This window comes from Dermacentor albipictus, chromosome 1 (genome assembly GCF_038994185.2).
Source record: "Dermacentor albipictus isolate Rhodes 1998 colony chromosome 1, USDA_Dalb.pri_finalv2, whole genome shotgun sequence".
Classification (NCBI taxonomy): domain Eukaryota; kingdom Metazoa; phylum Arthropoda; class Arachnida; order Ixodida; family Ixodidae; genus Dermacentor; species Dermacentor albipictus.
In genome coordinates, this window is record NC_091821.1 from 109,253,759 (window position 1) to 109,274,084 (window position 20,326).

General features: G+C 45.9%; 1 protein-coding gene across 1 annotated transcript in view; it reads right to left on the bottom strand.

Moving 5' to 3' along the window:
• sfl (N-deacetylase and N-sulfotransferase sfl) overlaps window positions 1-19,225 on the bottom strand; it is a 126,705-nt gene extending 107,480 nt beyond the window's left edge. Inside the window, exon 1 of the mRNA XM_065439416.1 lies at window positions 19,060-19,225. The gene's annotated coding sequence lies outside the window, so the exon portion shown is untranslated. The remainder of the gene's footprint in view (window positions 1-19,059) is intronic.
• Between the last annotated feature and the right edge of the window lie 1,101 nt (window positions 19,226-20,326).

A 20,326-nucleotide genomic window follows, 5' to 3' on the forward strand; every position in this document is an offset into this window, starting at 1 on the left:
GAGGCGGTCTTCAGTGTTTGCCGCAAGATGGCTCTGCGTGTGCGCCAAGCGCAGAAGAAATGTAGCGGAAACGTACTTCGCTACTCGTTTAGCTGCGACTTCTGTAATTTACATGCTCATAATTACCGATATACACCGCAGTATAGCTTTCTACGGCACGTTTCTAAGGCAACACCGCATTCACTAGAGGCGCTTTTGTCCCGCTTTGAACCAAGTATATGGCGAACTCGGACTGCTGTACACAATGCGGATATTGACGCTAGACCAGTTCGCGAATATTTTTGCGAATCGGTGTCCCATTTTGTCGAAGTGCAGAAGGTGCAGTCGTATGTACCAGAGTGAGTTCCAAGATTAGAAATGTTGTTGCAGTTGCCGAAATACTGATGTCTTGTAGTCAGCAAACAGCTGACGGTTCTCGGTACTATGATCCTGTTAATCTGTTCTTCTGATCTCGTAAACTCTGTGAAAAGCGAGGCAATAACGAAAAAAATAAACTCATGGCTATGTGGTAGCGTCTCCGTCTCACACTCAGGCGACCCTGGTTCGATTCCCACCCAGCCCGTTTTGCAAGTTTTTTTATTTATAAATTGCCTTCCGGGATTTTTCGCTGACGGCATACGCCGCCGACGCTGACGACACCGGCTTTTCTGCGACACGAGCTCCTTAACGCTGTCGCGTGAAAGGTGATTTGTTCAGCAACGGCGTATGCCACCCACCACGGAGCCCAAAAAGGGGACGTAGCAGAACATGTAAACAAGTCTGCACAGCGACAGCAGTATGTCGTTGCTTTAACCCAATATGGTATACCCAAGGTAGGACAGCCACACCAGGTTAACCCTTGCCGCCAGGAAAAGTCGAAATGAATGGAAAAGATGAGTAGACAGGAACGATTGAAAGAGAAAGACGAAGATGAGGGTAGAGAGAGACAGCGTGCGTTTGATTTGGGTGCCTGGCCATAAAGGACTAATCATTAATGAAATTGCAGACTCTCTAGCCAAGGCATCGATAAGTGGCCCGATTCTTCCTTGCTGCCCTTTGACTGCTTATGTTACTGCAGCTAGATTTCGCAGGAGTATCATTATACAGTCAGTATCAGGCTCCGCAATTACTAACTCTGCGGATTACGGACATCTCCTGCACCCTTGGAACAGAGATTTTTGCCGAACACGGAAAATTGAAGTGTCTATCACGAAGCTGCGCTGCCGTATACCTGCATTGAACTTCTACCTCCACAGGTCTGGTCTGGTCCCCTCACCATTATGCTCATTCTGTGGCGAAGCGGAGACAATCGACCATTTCTTGTTGTCTTGCAGACGTTTTTCTATTATAAGAAAACGACTACTCGAAATCCCGCTTCGCTCTATTGGTCTAACTTTATCAGTGCCTGTGATCCTGTCTTTTGGAGCCTCCATTGTTGGGTTCAGCAACAGAAATGTTTGCTTGGCGATCCAAAATTACCTCATTGAAACCAATCGATTTCCATGTTAGATTGATCGTTCTCCCTCCCAACCATAGCTTTTTTTTATTTCTTATCTTTTATTGATTATTATTGTTATTATTATTATTACCTTATACCCGGTTTTCATCTGGTTATTTCCTTTTTCTCCAAACACAAAACGTTTACTTTTAAACTCACACGCCCAAATTGTTAACTCCCTTGTTATCATTATTATTTTTAGGCACCTAATTAAACCGCCCGATTCTTGGCCAATCCCCCACTGTGGGTATGTGCCACGGCCACTAAGGACAACAACAACAACAACAACAACGACAGGAAATGCGACTGCCGGTTTCCTCCAGGTGGGTCAGTCTGGAGGTGCCGTCTATGTGAAGCAGAGGCCAAATGGGTGTGTTGCCTCCGCCAGGGGGCCCTAAAGGCCCAAATATCCAGCATCGGCTCAACCCCCAGGATCCCTCTTTCCCCAGACACGGCTAAGCCACGCACGACTATATGCGGGAGGGTCCAACCCTCGCGTGCTCGGGTACGTGGTGTCGCAACACACCAAACGCCTGCTTACGCAGACGCCCCTGCGGGGCCAAATCAATCTTGAGCCTTGATGGCGGTCAACATTTTGCTGCCTTTTTCACTCCCCTTGGATGGCCGTAGTTAGCGGCATCTCCTGGGGTGTGCAGGTGAATTTTCTCATTGATTCGGTGCCCGCGCGATTAACTCGAGATGCGTTCAGTTAGCATCTGTTCCACTGTCACGCGCATCGCTGTTGCTTCTTTAGTTCAACCTTGTTTATTTAGACTGATCTAGGGACCAGGGAAGGGATTCAGTTCGTGGTCAGCTGGTCCGTGTGCACATGGAACGAGTTGCAGCCACAGAAAATGCCAATTACGTTTAACTTTTCTTTTTGTTTCATTATTTCCTCGAGTGACGGCTCGCCGCGACGCTGACAGATCCTCGGAACCGTATAACCGTGATATGGGTTAGATAAGGTGGAAAATAAAATAATGCGAGACGGCGTCCATCATCAAACCCTGAAATAACCCTTAAACTCATAGGCAATATGACTGTCACCCGTTAACTCATCTGGTTTTTCCCTAACTGTACAGCTCTTTCCCTGCAAATTGCCCCCTGGAAACAAGAGTCACAATGATTTGAGAAATTAAGCGATCTACTAAGGGAGAGGCCCAAGGCAACAGCCAAACAGGAAGGAAAAGCGAAAATTAACAAATTTAACCGTTGTTTATGAAAATATTTGTGGATCAACATCTTTTTATTTAAAAAGTAGAGAAAACGCTGCCGGAAGTGGAGTACAATTCGCAGTGTTCTTCCTGCGCTTCTTTCATGCGCGAGTCCATTTGATGTGGTTCCTTGCTTGTTTTCCAAGTAAAGGAGAGGTGTATCTCACAGGCATACCTATGAGATAAATCCTCTTTCATTTCTCTTTTGCGGGTTTACGCGTCTTTATGGTGATCAGTGGGCATTATACAAATTTGTACTAGTAAAGGAACCTACCTCCCCCCCCCCCTCATTTGCATAGAAAAGTTAACTTGGGTTGGGCCCTCCCCGAAAAAAAAATCCTGCGTACGTGCCTGCTCGTAGTAGTGGCACTATGATTTGTCCTCGGTCACAATTGCAGATAAGAAGTCGTCACCCTCATTGTGATACCGGAGCAGATGAGTCAAGGCAGCGCCGAACCTCTCCGCCTTCTTGCGGTGGTTCGAAATCTTGGGCATCCATTGCGCACACAAGAGCTGATAACCGAGATGTTCATGAATTATGGTGTCAACCGAACCGTGACTGATGTTCACACGCTCTGCCGGCTCATCGATGCTTGCACTCCGTTGTTGCCTAATCAGCCCATCAACCTTTTTAATTGTATTGGCGGGGATTGCACGTTGGCTTTGACCCATTCTTGGATCGTCTTTGCAACTTTCACGTCCTTCTTTGAACCGTTTGTTCCAACGCTTCACAGCGGCCAATAAAATGCAATGTTCAACGTACACGGCAGCCATACGGCAACTAATTTCTTTTTGGGAAACACCTTCAGCTCTAAAAACCTCACGACACCACGGTGTTCAACTTTTGGAGCATCCATTATGACACGCAACCGTGTTCAACTCAGTGTACAGGAGCATTATAGAACATTTATCCTCACACCTGCGTGTCACTTTGGTAAATGAGAGATGTCTGTGTGCTACGCGCATGTCTCGCATGTAATGAACAGAACCATTATTGCGCGGGGTTGGTTGGCTCATTTTCATTTGACTCGCCCTCGTACATTAGAAATACGAAGATACAATGGAACATACAAATGCGAAGATACAGCTTAATGAAGGGCAAAAAAAATGTCACTGGAAACAAAGTACACTGCAGGTATACACAAAACCTCACCATAAGATTTTTAAATATGCGTGTAAGTCTCAAATTAATCTACGCATGCGGCGAGTACGCAAATAGGTAGAGTATATCGATAGTTGGCACGAGTCTAGAGCGTGGCTGCAGAGTTAGTGGCACGGTAAAAACAGGGAAGGCGGAGGGCGGAGGAGGCTGCCTTAGCACTGGCAATAGCCTCCACGGAGGCTACCATCGTAGTATCTGACTACAAGACAGCCGTCAAGAACTTTGAAAATGCAGAATCTCGCCGGAAGCACTGAGAATTTTAAACAACTTTCATCCTATATGGGCGCCCGCACACTCCTCCGTTGCCCGGAACGACGGAACGAAATAGCGCACAACCTGGCTCGAGAACTGACGGGCCGAGCAGGTGACACGCCACAAATACTGGGAACGGAGAGAGACCGGATGACCAGCTTTAACAAGACCACCAAACACTATAAATTGGGAAAGGGTCATTTCCCCCCGGCACACTCCTCGCTGAGTAGACGGCAAGCGACGACATGGCGCCTCTTACAAACAGATACATATCCGAACCCGGTGGCCTACCACTGCTAGTGCCCGGACCTTTACACGGGTAGATGTAGATTGTGTCAAGAAAGGGCGGACCTAACACACATGATTGGGGCTTGTCCTCGGACACCCACACAGAATAAAATAAACAAGACCAGAGAGCAGTGAGAGACCGCGTTGCTCAGCTATGCACCGGAAGACCAACTCAAGGCAATCCAGCCGGCCGAAAATGCCGCCAGGGCCCAAGCGCTCAAGGCCGTCGTCTAGGTAGCGAGGCGTAGGTCTCAAATATGCTGCGCACAAATAAAGTTTATTCCTCCTATAAGAAAAAGCCCCTGTATATAATGCGTCAAACAAGGCAAATAAACATGCTGCGCAATCACAGATTCACAGGTAGCGAGAACAAGAAAATTGAAGAGGCTCATTGTGTCCTCTCGAATATATATGTCAAAGTAGAAAAATAAAGAAGAACGTAGTTATCTTTGTTGGCTTTAGTGTCTTGACATGGATGCTTTGGCGAGGGTGAAAAAAATGATATTATTTTCTGTGACATGACGACACAAATGAACCACCACAACGCATCGTCTAGGACCTCGCTGCTTGTGCTTTGTGCTTTGTCAACTTGTCTGATAATATGTTGATTTGGCTTGTCTCGTTGTATGGTCCGATGTACGACTTTAGAAAAGTTAATGCACCTTTGGCGTCAAATGTTTAAAACAACATTAATCCCACAAAGTTCCTGAATTGAAAATCTAAACCACGACTTTGCAAATGTCCCTGCACCTTTCGCATCAGAAGCTTATGAGAAGTTCATACCAATAAAAATTCGGAATTGAAACCCATGCGCTCCGTAGATTCCGCGGCCTCCGCGAGATGCCGCAACGAGCCCGCTCACCATCAAAACGCCCTTGAAACTTTGTGCTCGGATGGGGTTCCTGCGTTATGTGACTCCAGATGAATGGGTATTGCCACAAAATCCAGCCCGAGTTCGTAAAGTTCGCACCGAAATTTCATTTCGAGCGTGTAAAGGACATTCTAGACAAAATACAGAATGATTTCCGGCGCCAGGGTTTGTTTTGGTCGGCGGTGCCTGGCAGGAAGAAAAAATTCGGGGTGGGGGGGTCTGAAGCCCCATAACACCCCCCCTCCCCCTGGCTATGCCCTGATCCAGTGGTGCCTATGATTTGCTCCTTGAGTTGTATAATGGCGTCTTGAGTAGACATCCCTCTTCTGAAGTCAATCGTGTTGCTGCGGTATATGCCGTTGGACTCCAGGTAGCCGTTAACTCTGCCCAGGCAGGCTTGCTCCATCACTTTACCTACGCAGTAAGTGAGGGAGATGGGCCGCATGTTCTGCATTTCTAGGGATTTACCCCTCTTGGGGATGAGGATCACGTCGGGCCTCTTCCATTTGTTGGGTATCCCTCCGTTCCGCCAGCACTCGTTGATATAGTCTGTCAAGCGGCTCGTTGTCTGATCGTCCAGGTTCCAGAGCATCTTGTTGGTCACTTTGTCGGGGCATGGAGCCGACTTGGTCTTGATGGTCTGCAAGACCGCCTTGATTTCTTGGGAGAAGTCTCTGTCGAGGTCCTCGTTTGGATAGCCCGAGTAGTTCTGGTGTTCTACGGCTGGAGGCATAGGCGGAAAGGCGGATATATATATATATATATATGTGTATATATATATATATATATATATATATATATATATATATATATATATATATATACATACATACATACATATATATACACATATACATACACACACATACATACACACATACATACACATACATACACATATACATACATACACATACATTGAAGAAGTAAAACCAAGGACACCGACCAGCATAGAAGTGCTAAAAAATGAAAAAATCTAAAAGACGTTTCGGCTTCGCTACGGAAGCCTTGTTCACAATGCTGATTAAAGATTGGCCATACGCCCGGCGAAGGTAGATGAAATCGAGGGTTCGACGGAAGCCCGTCTGGTCGGGATGAAGCCGAAACGTCTTTTAGATTTTTTCATTTTTTAGCACTTCTATGCTGGTCGGTGTCCTTGGTTTTACTTCTTCAATGCTTCATCCCGACCAGACGGGCTTCCGTCGAACCCTCGATTTCATACACATACATACACACATACACACATACATACATACACATATACATACATACACACATACATACATACACACATACACATATACATACATACATACATACACACATACACATACACATACATACATACATACACACATACATACACATACACATACATACACACACACATACACACACACATACACACACACATACACACACACACATACACACATACACACACATACATACACACATACACACACATACATACATACATACACACACATACACATACACACACATACATACACATACACACACACATACACACACACATACATACACACATACACATACACACACATACACACACACATACACACATACACACACACATACATATACACACACATACATACATACACACACACATACATACACACACACATACATACATACATACATACATACATACATACATACATACATACATACATACATACATACATACATACATACATACATACATACATACATACATATGCACTTGAAGAAACTTCGTGTGCCCTCCAAGAATTGTTCACCGAAGAGACGGCCTTATATGACAATTTACAAGGCTTCATAGCAGGAGGCAGTTCCATTTCGCAGCCTGAGTCCTCTCGCACCACCAAGAATCTGGCGTCTCTCGGTGGTGTAATCTTCCTTCGCGTAATTCTCGTATACTACGCTGTCACTAATACTGCTTCGCCTTTCCAGCGAAACTGCAGCATCTCTCTCTCTCTCTCTCTTTGTCTTTTTCTTTGTTGATTCTGAGTGAACCTGGCTTGGCCTCATTTCAGTTAATGAGTGAATTATACAGGGTGCCCGCACTGTCACGCACCAAGACTTTAAAAAGAGCAGTTGCGTTACTCGAAGAAAAGCTAGTGCGGCCAGTACGGCGGAGTAGCCACGAGTAATTCTTTCGTTATATGATATTTAATTCGGTAATTGCAAGTAGTTATCTAACTCGAGAAGTACTGCAGTATTTATTAAAGTGTCAATGAAGCATTTGTAGGTACCCACAAATGATATCTTACTGAGGTGTTTTCAGTGGTGACGTACTAATTGCGTACAATTTTTTCCGACTGGCAAAGAAATATTCTTAAGTATGAAAAATACAACGTGACTGCGCTCCCACTCGCATCATAAAGCAGCGCCCTCAAATATGCTGATTAAAAGCAACTGTATTGCCTGCCGCAAACCCGAAGAGACAGCGCATCACCTTGATAATGTCCCAGAAGGAGCGCGAACAGCTGGTTTCGCGGCTTCCCAGCTATTACAAAGTAAATATACCTGGTAGTGAAGCTTCCATAGAAGCCCATACGTTCAAAACATGACGGTTCATTGGTGGATGGATGGATGGATGGAGGGATGTTATGAACGTCCCCTTTGGAACGGGGCGGTGGGTTGCGCCATCAAGTTCTTGCTATTATACTGCCTAATGTCCTACCTAGGTTAAACAATAAAAAAAGCAAAAAAAAACTATGAACTTCCACAACCAAATTTTCTGATCCCCTATTGCGAACTGTGCTTTTGTACGTCTCCGTTTTTTGTCGTTTCCCTACTTTTCTTCTACCAAATTGCTTGGCGCTCTTTGGCCATGACTGGCCCTTGCGCCACAAAACCCAACTTCTAATCGCCTCTTACTCATCGCTATTGTCCACATGTTTACTTTCCCCCTGCTCTCACTGGGCCCAAGGGCTTCAAGGAGGCCAGTGGTGCCTAAATAGACCGCTGGGTAGACGTCTTCACATTCTAATAAAACAAGCTCCATCGTTTCTTTGTTGTTGTTGTGGTCCCGTGTGGCCGTGGCACAGCGTTTCCCTAGCTTTACCGCAGCAAGCACATGCTTCTACTTCCTTTTATGCGAAGCATATTACGAGAGCTCAACCCAGCTCCTCAGGCGCGGTGGTGTCGCCTTGAATACCACGTGACATCGTGACGTCACGACAGAGGAGAAGTGGCTTTGGCTCAACTCTTGCAAGATGGGCTGGGTGGGAATCGAACCAAGGTCTCCGGAGTGTGAAACGGAGACGCTACCACTGAGCCACGAGTACGATGCTTCAAAACGGTACAAAAGCGCCTCTAGTGAATGCGGTGTTGCCTTAGAAACGAGCTGTTTCTAAGGCTCAGGCATGCGTCGCTCGCTCAGGCGCACATTTCGTTGCCGCGCCGAACGCTGCGTTGCTCGACGCTCACCGCGTCCAATGCGGGGCGTCCAAGGCGAAGCAGAGTAACGCATGAGTTGTTTCTTCGTCTAGCCGAACCAAATATAGCCAAGCAACAGCAGTTCACCAAGCTAAACAGTGGTTCAACAACTAAAATAAAGGCTAGTATGCTTCGCATCCTGGGCTTAACCTTACCTAAGCCACAGCCATTTTTTATATCTCGCTTTATAAGTGCGTGTTCTAAGGCATCCCGATCTCGCTTCGAAAAGTAATGAGCTTACCTTTGAGTTATCATAAATTGTTTCTTTCCTGATTTCGTTTTTTCCTGTTAAGTAGTTACTCATGGCAGGTTTCTTTTCCATTGTCGCCACCCATGAGATTATTTCAGCTTCTCTGACTTTCCGCTTGACGTTCTTTGTTGCTGTGTTGCTCATCCTACAGGCCACGTACTTGCTGGCAAGCTTCCTAGTTCTTTTCCTCCACTGTGAATCAATGTTTCTTTTTTTTTGTACAAATACCTCAACACTCTCCCAGCCCATTTACTTTCTTCCATATTCCTCAGTCGTTCTTCATAATCAATTTTACGGTGAGCTCACTTCAAACTTTGTCCAGTCCATATCACACTGTACAGCATCATTTGTAGTCTTCCCGTGAGTGCCCAATTTGAGGCGTCCCGCGGACCTTTGGTTGCCATCGAGTCCTGATTGTACCCCTAATTTCAGGCAAGCAACCGCATTTCCAAATGCGAGTACAGGAACCATTGCACCTTTCCACATAGCCCGGAGCACCTCGTACCTATTGTATCCCCATAGTGCTCTGTGCTTCATTATGGCTGCATTTCTCTTCCCCTTTACTGATATTGTTTTTTATTGTGTTTCCATATATCTATTGCCTTCGTTTATCCATATACCAAGATATTTATATGCTTTTACCCGAGGTATTTCCTGGCCCTGTATTTGCCACTGTCTGTTCACTGTTTTCATCGAATACCATAACACCTGATTTTCTAACAATAAATTTAATACCTAAGTTGTCACCTTCCTGTACACAGATATTAGCCAGACGTTGCAAATCACTCTGCTTGTTAGCTAGCAACACAATGTCTTCCGCATAAAATAAACCTGGTAGCTGCTGCTCTACTACTGTACACACCTGTTTGTATGAGAGATTAAACCCGATATTGCTTCCTTCTAGCGCGCTCTCCATCCTCCTCATGTAGATCTTAAGCACCAGTGGGGATAAAGGGCACCACTGCCTCAGTCCCTTGTTGATATGAACTTTCTCTTCGCTACTCGCCCCTTCCTATTCAACGCAAACTGTATTTTTTAGGTAAATCTCCCTTAAAAGCTGTAGACAATCGTCGCCTACGCCTTCCCCTTTCAGAATACCATACAAAATGTTGCGGTCTACGTTGGCATACGCTCCTGCATAGGCGGAAAGTTTTCATTTGTCCGGGAGATGGCGAGGGGGGGCGGGGGCGGGCTGGCCCCCCGACCATCTTTCCAAACCCCATGCATATTATATATATATATATATATATATATATATATATATATATATATATATATATATATATATATATATATATATATATATATATATATATATATATATATATATATATATATCTTGAGCCAAGAATTTAAAAATGAAAGGCGCGTTAGAAGCGAATTGAGCCGAACGCATACTATTCGCAACAGCCTATATTAACTCAGATAATTCTTCCCCCAAAACTCACTAATTAATTGAGTTTAATTACCCAACTTCTTAAATATTGGCTGGGGACCCTAAGTATGATACGCAGATTTGTAGAGCACCTTCAGAAACCACCGATCGAGTTGTTTCCATTACAATACGTCTCACGTAGTCCTTTTTTCAGGGTTGTAAAGAAAGCCCGCGACATATGAAAAAAGCCACGTGATGGAGCGTTTGCGCAGTGGCATTGTGCTGCACTCAAGCGTGCGTTCGGTGAACAAGGTCGACTGCATCGTGACTGGCGACGAGGAGGCGGCAGGGCGTTCTATAAGTCATCGGCAGCGCTCGGCCAGCAGCCTGGATTTTTGGAGGCATCCGACGGGAGCCGACTTTGTTCACCGAACGCACACTTGTGAGCGGCCCGATACCACTGCGTAAGCGCTCCGTCCCATGGCTTTTTTCATATTTCGCGGGCTTTCTTTGCAACCCGGAAAGAAGGAATACGTGAGACGTATCGTAAAGGAAACAACTCGATCGGTGGTGTCTGAAGGTGCTTTACAAATCTGCGTATCATACTTGGGGTCCTCACCCAATAATTAAGTTGTTGGGTAATTAAACTTAATTAGAGAATTATGCGGGAAAAAAGATTGAGTTACAATAAGATATTGCGAATAGTATGCGTTCGATTCAATTCACTTCCGACGCGCCTTTCATTGTTAAGTTCTTGGCTCAAGTTATGTGGGACACCGTGTATATACGAGAACAGTTTATTGAAGTGACGGCCTTATATCAACCTTTACAAGACCTCATAGCAGGAGACAGTTCAATTTCACAGCCTGAGTCCTCACCCACCACCAAGAATCTGGCGTCTCTCTGTGGTGTAATCTTCCTTCGTGTAATTGTCGTATACTTCGCTATCACTAATATTGCTTCACTTTTCCGGCGAAACTATGCCTCTCTCTGCCTTTTCTTCTTTTTTTTTACTTTTTCTGTGAGTTCGAGTATAAGCGCTCCTGCGCATGGCTGCTGTTGATTCTGATTTCGAGTGAATCCGGCTTGGCCTCATTTCGGTTACTGAGTGAATTATACGGGGTGCCCCAACTATCATGCACCATGACTAAAAAAAAAGCAGTTGCGTTACTCGAAGAAAATTTAGTGCATATTGTTTCCAGTACAGTGGAGTAGCCGCCAGTTATTCTTTCGTTCCTGAAATTAAATTCGACAAATCGAGAAGTATACTGTCCTAATTATCAAATTGCCAATGAGGCATTTGTAGGCACCCCTAGGCACCCTCAAATGACATCTAATTGCTGTGTTATCAGCGACGTACTAATTGCGTGGGGATTTTAGAGACTGGCAAACAAACTTCATGAAATATGATAAATACCACATGACTGTGCTCCCACTCGCATCCATAAAGCAGCGCCCTCAAGTAAACTGGTTGAAAGCAACTGCATTGCCTGTCGCAAACACGAAGAGACAGCGCATCACCTTGATACTTGTACGGAAGGAACACCAACCGCAGGTTTCGCGGCTTCGCAGCTATTCATGGCTATTCCTTCCTCTCATTTGTACGCCACACTTACTATCCATCTCTCAAGGCCGACTGATTCCATTGATAACAAAAGCCCCTAGATAATGCGGCTGAAGCGCCGGATGAACTACGAAAAGCAATGTAATTGGCATAGCATGTTTCAAAATCCCGGCTTTGCTCGCACCGCATCGACAGAGTGCTCGCGCAGCTATTGGGGGCGAGCTCCACCACTGGAAAATCTGGCGCCACCGTCGGCGTGACGCGACATGAGGCATCAGTGGACACAGCGGCCGCGTCTGCTTAGGGCTTGCTCCGTGGCTTAGGGTGCCTCGATGTGCGCGCCCCCCTCCGCCGCGGCGGAGGGGGGCGCGCGCATCGAGGCACCCCACGTCTGCTGCTTCGGAAGCGCCGAAGCGAGCTGAGAACGAAAGCTTAAAGTCCCACCTGTGCCGCGGTTCTGATTAAGTGGTGAGGCTTTACCGCCTTGGGTGTCTGCTTGACAACATTTGAAAGTACTTAATAGCTAGTGGATGCCTTTGGAGGCGTGCAGCGTGGTAGGCTACTGCTCGGTGCCGCAGTGCCGGACGTACGCAACGGTGTGAGCCTTATTCACACATAGCCGCACGGCAAGGAGCTGCGTGAAGCTTGGCTGGCGAAACTTAGAACCGGCAGACAGCCATCGGCTACAACTCGGATATGCAGCAAGCACAGGCGCGAGGAAGATTTCTGCTATGGCGCCGGGACTGCGCGATGTTCGGTAATTAGCAGAAAACGCGCACTGAGACGCTCGCCCGCGCCCGCTGCCCCGCTAATGTCATGACGGTTTGGTCCACGAACTTGTTGATGCTAGATACTGGCAAGTTCACTGGAACGGAACGGGAGCGGTAAGACGCACATAAAAAAAAGGCACGGTATATGATCATATTTGTGTTATGGATTAATGAACTGGATTACGAAAAAGACGCAGAGGGAAATCACACACTGAGAACACCGATAAACATACAGTGCGACGCAACTTGAGAAATAATATTGAAATGTCCAAGAATTTAGAAGACAAAAAACAACAACAAAAAAGATTGAATCGTTACGACGGCACATCACAGTCGCCGTAGCTAGGCGTCGAAGCCTCTATAACGGAATTATTTTGGAACAGTTCTGATAGCGTCCACGCAACAATGGTTGCTATTGTACTGTCAAATGCTCATATGCTGCGGCCTACCAGGTGCGAAAACGCGCTCACAGCGAAAGCGAAACACTGTGCGCGGACATGCATGCAGACGCGCAGTCGGTTGCTGCGAACCCGTGCGATCGCTGCATTGAGGCTTCATTCTGTTATGCTCCATTTGGTTATACAGACAACCCACTATAAGAAAATATTTCACATAGCTTACTCTCAGCGTTTGCCTACCTTTCACGCAAGAAGCCGGTTCGGGAGACTCCATCGCGACGACCGCGCGCGGTGGCGTTCCCTGTACGTATTCGGCAAAGAGATAGCGTCTGTAAACTATTCTATGCTTTCAGTTTGCCCGAGATTATTATATCGACAGTCAAAAACTTCCCTCGTTTTGAGAGTACCTATATAAATGTCCAGGAGGGCTGCCGCTTGGTGTTTTTATTGAGCGCCGTAAGCGAAACCTATGAGGAGCGCGCCGCGTGATCCCTCATACTACGCAAGGGAGGCGCTTCCGAAAGATGGCGACTCCGTAACTCCACGCCGCCAATATTTCGTGCCAGAAACTTGTTTCGGACCAAAGCCAAATTAAAGTGACAGTTTTAGTTTTCATGAGAACGTATACGTGCTGCAATAACAGGTTCATGGCATAAAATAAGAGCGAAATAAACCGACCGGGAGTGGCCCACGTGTTCAGAAAAGGCAAAGCCGATGCGTTCAAGAAGGTAAATAACCACTTTTAAATTAGCAGAATTGGCAGTCGGGACGCCTGCACACACACAAAAAACTGCATCATATTTCAGTGTGCCCTTATTATATAGGAATTCGTAACACCGTTGAACACCAGCTGCTGCCTAGAGGACGTCTTCGAATAGGTCTCCTTCTGCAGATACGCAGTACTGAGTCCGCTTTATACATCTTCAGTGGCTTTCTTGATGACTGACGCTGGAATTCTACGGCAGACATCCGTTATCCTTGTCTTGAACTAATCTGACATCCATCTCGATCATGCAAGCATGACCTTTCGCATAGTCCCAAAGAAAGAAACCGAGTGGAGAGAGGTCAGATGACCTAGCCGGCCAATTTGCAGACCCGTGCCTTCCAATCTATCGCGCATGAAATGTCGCATCCAGCCAGTTTGGTGATCGCTTGCTGCTGTGAGCGGGTGCCACATCTTGCTGATAGCACAGAAGTGGAAGACGTGACAGTGGGACTTCGCTGAAAAACTCATCCACCACTCCCTCAATGATTCCGTCCACATAACGCTGTCACGTCAGGGTGTGATCGAAGATGGGACCGATTTTAGCACCGGCGTAAATTCGGAACCCGACATTGAACGACCACTGGTACTGGTGCGAGTGTGCTTTACCCAATGTGGATTGTTGTCACCCCAGTAGTGTGCATTATGCAAATTTACTCGGCCGTTTCTGCCAAAATTGGCTTCATTTGTGTACATGATGTTGCCCGAAAAGTCTGGTGACGCATCGGCCTATGTGAGGAGCCGATTCAAGAAATCTAGACGATTCTGCAGGTCCCTATCTTCCAAGCATTGGTTGGTGCAGATTAAGGTGGTACGGGTGAAAGGTCGACTGACTTAAAATCCTTGAAACTGAAGACTTGGAAACTGGTACATGGGCGGCCACGTCCCGCACGCTAGCATAAGGGTTTGAGGCCATAAATGCTAGAACATCCGTGCGTAGGCTAGAACTCAAAGATGGAGTCCTCCTCCGCTGTTTCTCGAAGCTGCCAGTTTGTCTCATGTCTTCATAATTTCTGATGATAATCGATGCGTTCGGTCTACCGCCTCCCTTCCATGACATATATATTTGCAGCGTTCCTCTTGTTGCTATTTGCAGCTCACAAGTAAAGGATCACGTTTTCCTTCTGCTCATTAGAGAAAGACACGGCGGCTGGGACGAAACAAAACGTACCTTTAAGCATTTGTATTGACGTAGTCACTTCGCGTTTGACCCGCCGTGGTTGCTCAGTGTCTATGGTGTTGGGCTGCTGAGCACGAGGTCGCGGGATTGAATCCCGGCCATGGCGGCCGCATTTCGATGGAGGCGAAATGCGAAAACACCCGTGTACTTAGATTTAGGTGCACGTAAAGTACCCCAGGTGGTCAAAATTTCCAGAGTCCTCCACTACGGCGTGCCTCATAATCAAAAAGTGGTTTTGGCATATAAAACCCCACAATTTAATTTTAGTTCGCTTTTGTGGTGATAGGTTTTGTGGCAAAAAGAGAAAAAAAATGCCATACGTGCACTTTACGCAAAAGCAACCGCTATCACAGCTTGTTTCCAACTAGCACCAAACGGGACGTGTTACTTAAGCCGGGGCGCGGCAGATAAGGAACTAGCCCGATCACGATGTTTTTTCTTTATTTCCCTAATTTCGTTCTGGCTAACTCAGAGGGAGCTTGTTTCAGGGCGCTGCTTTATGATGCGGGTGGGTACATCCCTCAAAATACCGCAATTATATATGTCCGTTGGCTGTGCCTAGCAATGCCTCATTGACACTTTGATAATGAGTACAGTACGTCTCGAGTTATATAATGAAATACAGTTATAGTTAATTAAATCTCAGTAATGAAAAAAATTACTGGCAGCTACTCTACTGTACCGGAAACAACATGCACCAGGTTTTCTTTGAGTAACGCAATTGCTCTTTTTTAAACTCTGGGTGCATGATAGTTAATTGGGACACCTTATATATATTTATGACCACTGCGTGCAAGTGCCGGTGTTTCCATCCCTAATAAATGTCGTAACTTATTAAAAAAGTTGTTTTTTTTCATGTCTCGTTAGCACTGCTTACTGGAAAGAGATGCTACACCGAGACACACATCATTCACATGCATTTCACACGCCATTGATAAAAGACTCTGCCAAAGGGGTCAGTGAAGATTGCAGGTTTTTTTTTTTTTCAAAGTCGAGAAAGCACGCAAGGCGATTTGAAGCGAGGTGAACATACAGCAACATACTCATTCTCTAGGCATAGGCTATCCATACCTTTAGAAATAATTTTTCATCGGCTACCTCCTTCTCTTTCCAAATTTTATTAAATTTGTCCTGTGTGTATATTTAAATATATTGTATGTGTGCATGCTGTTTACGGTGGACATTTAAAACAATGTTAAACTGAGAAAATACGGATGAGGCAGAAGCCGCTAGTTCTTTTTATGCGCTTGTCCTCCTATTGTCAGGATTTGCAGGAATGAAACGAAAGTATGAATTAAAAGCCGTGCACGTGCGCGCCAACAATGATGTAAATTATTAGCCACAATAAAATGTTATGTGTATAGGTCCAGGCAAGTCAAAGGAAACCTCAAAAGATGTGGGTGGCAAAACTCTGGTAATGACATTTTAGGTGTGTGTGGGGGGAGTGTGGGTAGGCGTCGGCGTCACCGGTGGAGGGGGGGTTCTGCCCCCCCCCCCCCTCCGCAAAACTCCGGAGGGGGCCCGGGCCCCGGAGCCCCCACGTAGTCGGCGCCTATGGTGGCGGCTGCTCATCTATTTAAAAAATGGTAAAATAACTACTAAGCATGGAACCACGTTCCCCCGTCAGAGCAGCTCGACGATCTAACCATTAGCCTGCAATCGCACGTATATACTTCAATCGTGCCAGCGCCAACTAGCTTATTGAGATGATCGCCGAGTGTGTCACATTGCGTAGCACGGGTGCGCGAGAGCACATACACCTGCCAGTTGCCTTTACGCCAAACATGCAGGAATAAAATGGGCAATCTTATAGCGTTTGATTAACCGCTTCACGCAAGCTTCACTTCACATAGGGCCCTATAACGTAAAACTATTTCATTCGGATTTTATTCCGATCTTGGGACGTCATGTTTACGCAACCGCCGACGCAAGCATAGGGTGGTGACCCATAGCGTTGTCAGCCCAATGGAACGCTCTCCCCCGTTTTAAGAGTTCACTTTTGTTTCCTTTCAAAGTAATCGGTTAGCATTGGCTACGTTTACATGTTTTTCTTATCTAATTGACTGACAAGAGGCAAGCGCGCAGAGGTAGAGAGGGTATTGGTGGGGCCGAACTAGCGCAGTGAAAGTAGATAACCCGGTGAGGAGTGGTGCTGGCATCTGCGATTGGTCCGCTTCCCCTAGCTTAGCTTGAGGCCGCTTGTCAAAAATCGCGGCGGCGTGTAACGGGGAGATAATGTAGTTGTTATGCCAATGTTTACAAGTTTACACGGCCTATAAAACTACTATTCTTACTTCGTATAGCTGTGTACTAATTTGCTATCGCAATCGATGCTTCGCCTTTCGGGCGAAAATGCGACTTTTTTTCAGCCCGACGAGGCTACATGCGAGGCTGAATCCACGTGACTGCAACTGAAGCTAAATAAGCTAGTACATCTTCCAGTGGTGTACGTTGGACCCTGTAAGCCTCAGTGAAGACGTGTAAACAAACGGCTCGTTTTCACGACCGTATGCAAATCTAACTTGTCAGGTAACAAACTTTGTAACGAATTTTTTCGTGAAAAGTACTTTTCAGAAAAGGTATTCAAATAATTACTACAGTGGTTGGCGTTCAACGTGGCAAATGGTGTGCAAGCTTTTGCGAGGCACACTTCTCTAGCACAAGCATGCACGTGCTTTCATTTACGAAGCGTTTGTCCCAACAACTATAGCCTTTGCCGACACAAAGCGAACAATTGGCACAATGAAAGCAAGCAAAACTAAGCAGGATTTCAGGGTAGTTCATGTGCAACACAGAATTCACAAGAAGTCACATTCAGTGAGACAATTTTTTACTCGCAAAAATGCCCCGCTCCTACTTCATTCGGCATAGATAACATGTTCAATAAACGCCTGTATCAGCTACAGATACGAGTGATACATGTGTGGGGGTCTTCTGGCCAAATTTAAATAAAATAATTAATGCCCACCTCTGGCGCGCGCGCGCGCGCGCGCACACACCCACACACACACACACACACACACACACACGCACACGCGCGCACACGCGCGCACACGCGCGCACACGCGCGCACACGCGCGCACGCACGCGCACGCACGCGCACACACGCGCACACACGCGCGCACACGCGCGCACGCACACACGCACACACGCACACACACACACACACACACACACACACACACACACACACACACACACACACACACACACACACACACACACACACACACACAATTGTAGGCACGTCGCGTGCCAACAATTCAACCCGTTGCATATAGGTTATAGCCAGCAATTTGTCTCGACACGCAAGTTTTTGTCAGGAAGAGGCAGAGATGGACACATTGGCATATGGCAGATAGCATGTGCTTTAAAAAAATACCAAGCACACAAATTTATTGCATTGTCGTCATATCCTTTACGTTTGTCCTTTACAGTAATCTATGCTGAATACGTATAAGCTGTAAGGCAAGAAGTCAAATATAATCGCGTGCCATCAGATAATTATTTTGTAAACTTGAAAAACTCATGATTTTAAGTAAATTACCGTGCGGCTTTCCCTTTCTACATCGCAAATTGCAATCGCAATCGAATTGCAATTCAGTGATTAAACATGTGCAGGCATTGAAAACTTTCGCGTCCAATAAATACAAATTAAAGGACAATAGCACAAAACTGATACGTACGTAGCACACATGCACAAAGATTAAGTGACGAATATTTTCTAAAAAATGACGTAGTCTTGAACAAGCATGAAAACTGCCTAATTGAAATGCACCACGATATCTAAAAATGAACGAATAAACATTTAGCGGGATCAGTTTAGGCAGAGCTGAAAGTAATTCGCATGAATTACGTCACTGAAAGTTTTGCCCTTAATTCGCCAGCACGCCCAAGCAAAGCTCATCTCTTGCAGACGCAGGGCGGGCCTCCACGCGAAGACTGCCTCATATGCAAAACAAGATGTCACTCGGATTCTCAAGAAAATGCCTCAAATCACACCATGCTATTTCCTAACTATGATTCACGAGAGCGCTGCACATACCAGGCATGGTATGCATTCGTCTTGGATTCGTAGTCGTCGGATCGAGGTCGCGCTGGCCGCTGTGAATTTCGAAGCTCCCGTCGCTCCGCAGGACGAAGAGTACCACTTATGGCACACTAACTTGCCATATATGTGCACGCGCAAATGGTCGGTGCATTTCTGTTACGTTCACACTTTTCTTGTCACTCGAGCCGAACACCAACACGTTTCAAACGCAGCCGCGCATGCGTCCCTGCAGCGTGCGTCATCCAGGATGCAAGTTCCGCTGTTCGCAGGGCAACAAGAGAAGTGTCGGGTGAGCAACAAGCATGTATTCATCCGTGACCCAGCAGATCTCGCGTGTCGTTTGACAGCCAAAGGTATACCATGCCTGCAGTAAGGAAGTGACGACATTCCTTTTTTGCAGCAGTGTTGTGCGTGGTTAAAGAAGACACACGGCTACCCCTGCTACTTCCAGTTTTCCCTCCCCGAGTGCACCAAATGTTCTGCGTGATCCCTGGCGAGCGCCAAGTTATACTTGTTTTCTAGTTTTCGCAGTCAAGCTGCACTTTCTTTCTTTTTAGGTTCAACACGACAATTCCGCGAAGACCATTGAACAACGTTCCCGCAAAGTTCAGCTTTAAATTCAAAGGCGAGATGGAATTCCGCAGGCCGTGAAAACCCTGATATCGTGCAAGCAAAGAAAATCACGATGTTAACTTACAAGATGCTTGTTGTACATCGAGTAGCCTCAGAGAAAATGGAACTCGGGGCAATTACAAATTTTTCATTGTTACACATTTCAGTTAGGAGAATGAGACAAACATCTTTAACTATTGCGCTATTTAAAAGAATACGAGGACTGTTAACACGATTCCAGCATTAAAAACAATTAAGAGTAGGAGAAGGCAATGGTGCTCTGCTTTAGTTTTCATGGCCTTCTTTTGAACAGGATGCCACATGTCTAGATGCCAGCTAGCTCAGTTTAATGCGATTTCGCAATATTACTAAAGATGCTAGAACGATAAAATTTCCGAATCGAATCAAATACGAATATTCGAGGAAGATGCAGCCACCGAATATCAAGGCGAATATCGAATATTTTCGCATTTCTAAATCAACACGAAGTATGAAGTTTGTGTGGAGTACGTGTTAAAAAGAAGAAACCAGAGTTATATACAGTGGCACAGGAGGAAATAAAGATAGAAGGTAGGGATGTTAACCAGAAATGCGCCTGGTTGGCTATATACCGTACCCAGGGGTACGGGAGAGAGGGAATAGAAAGATG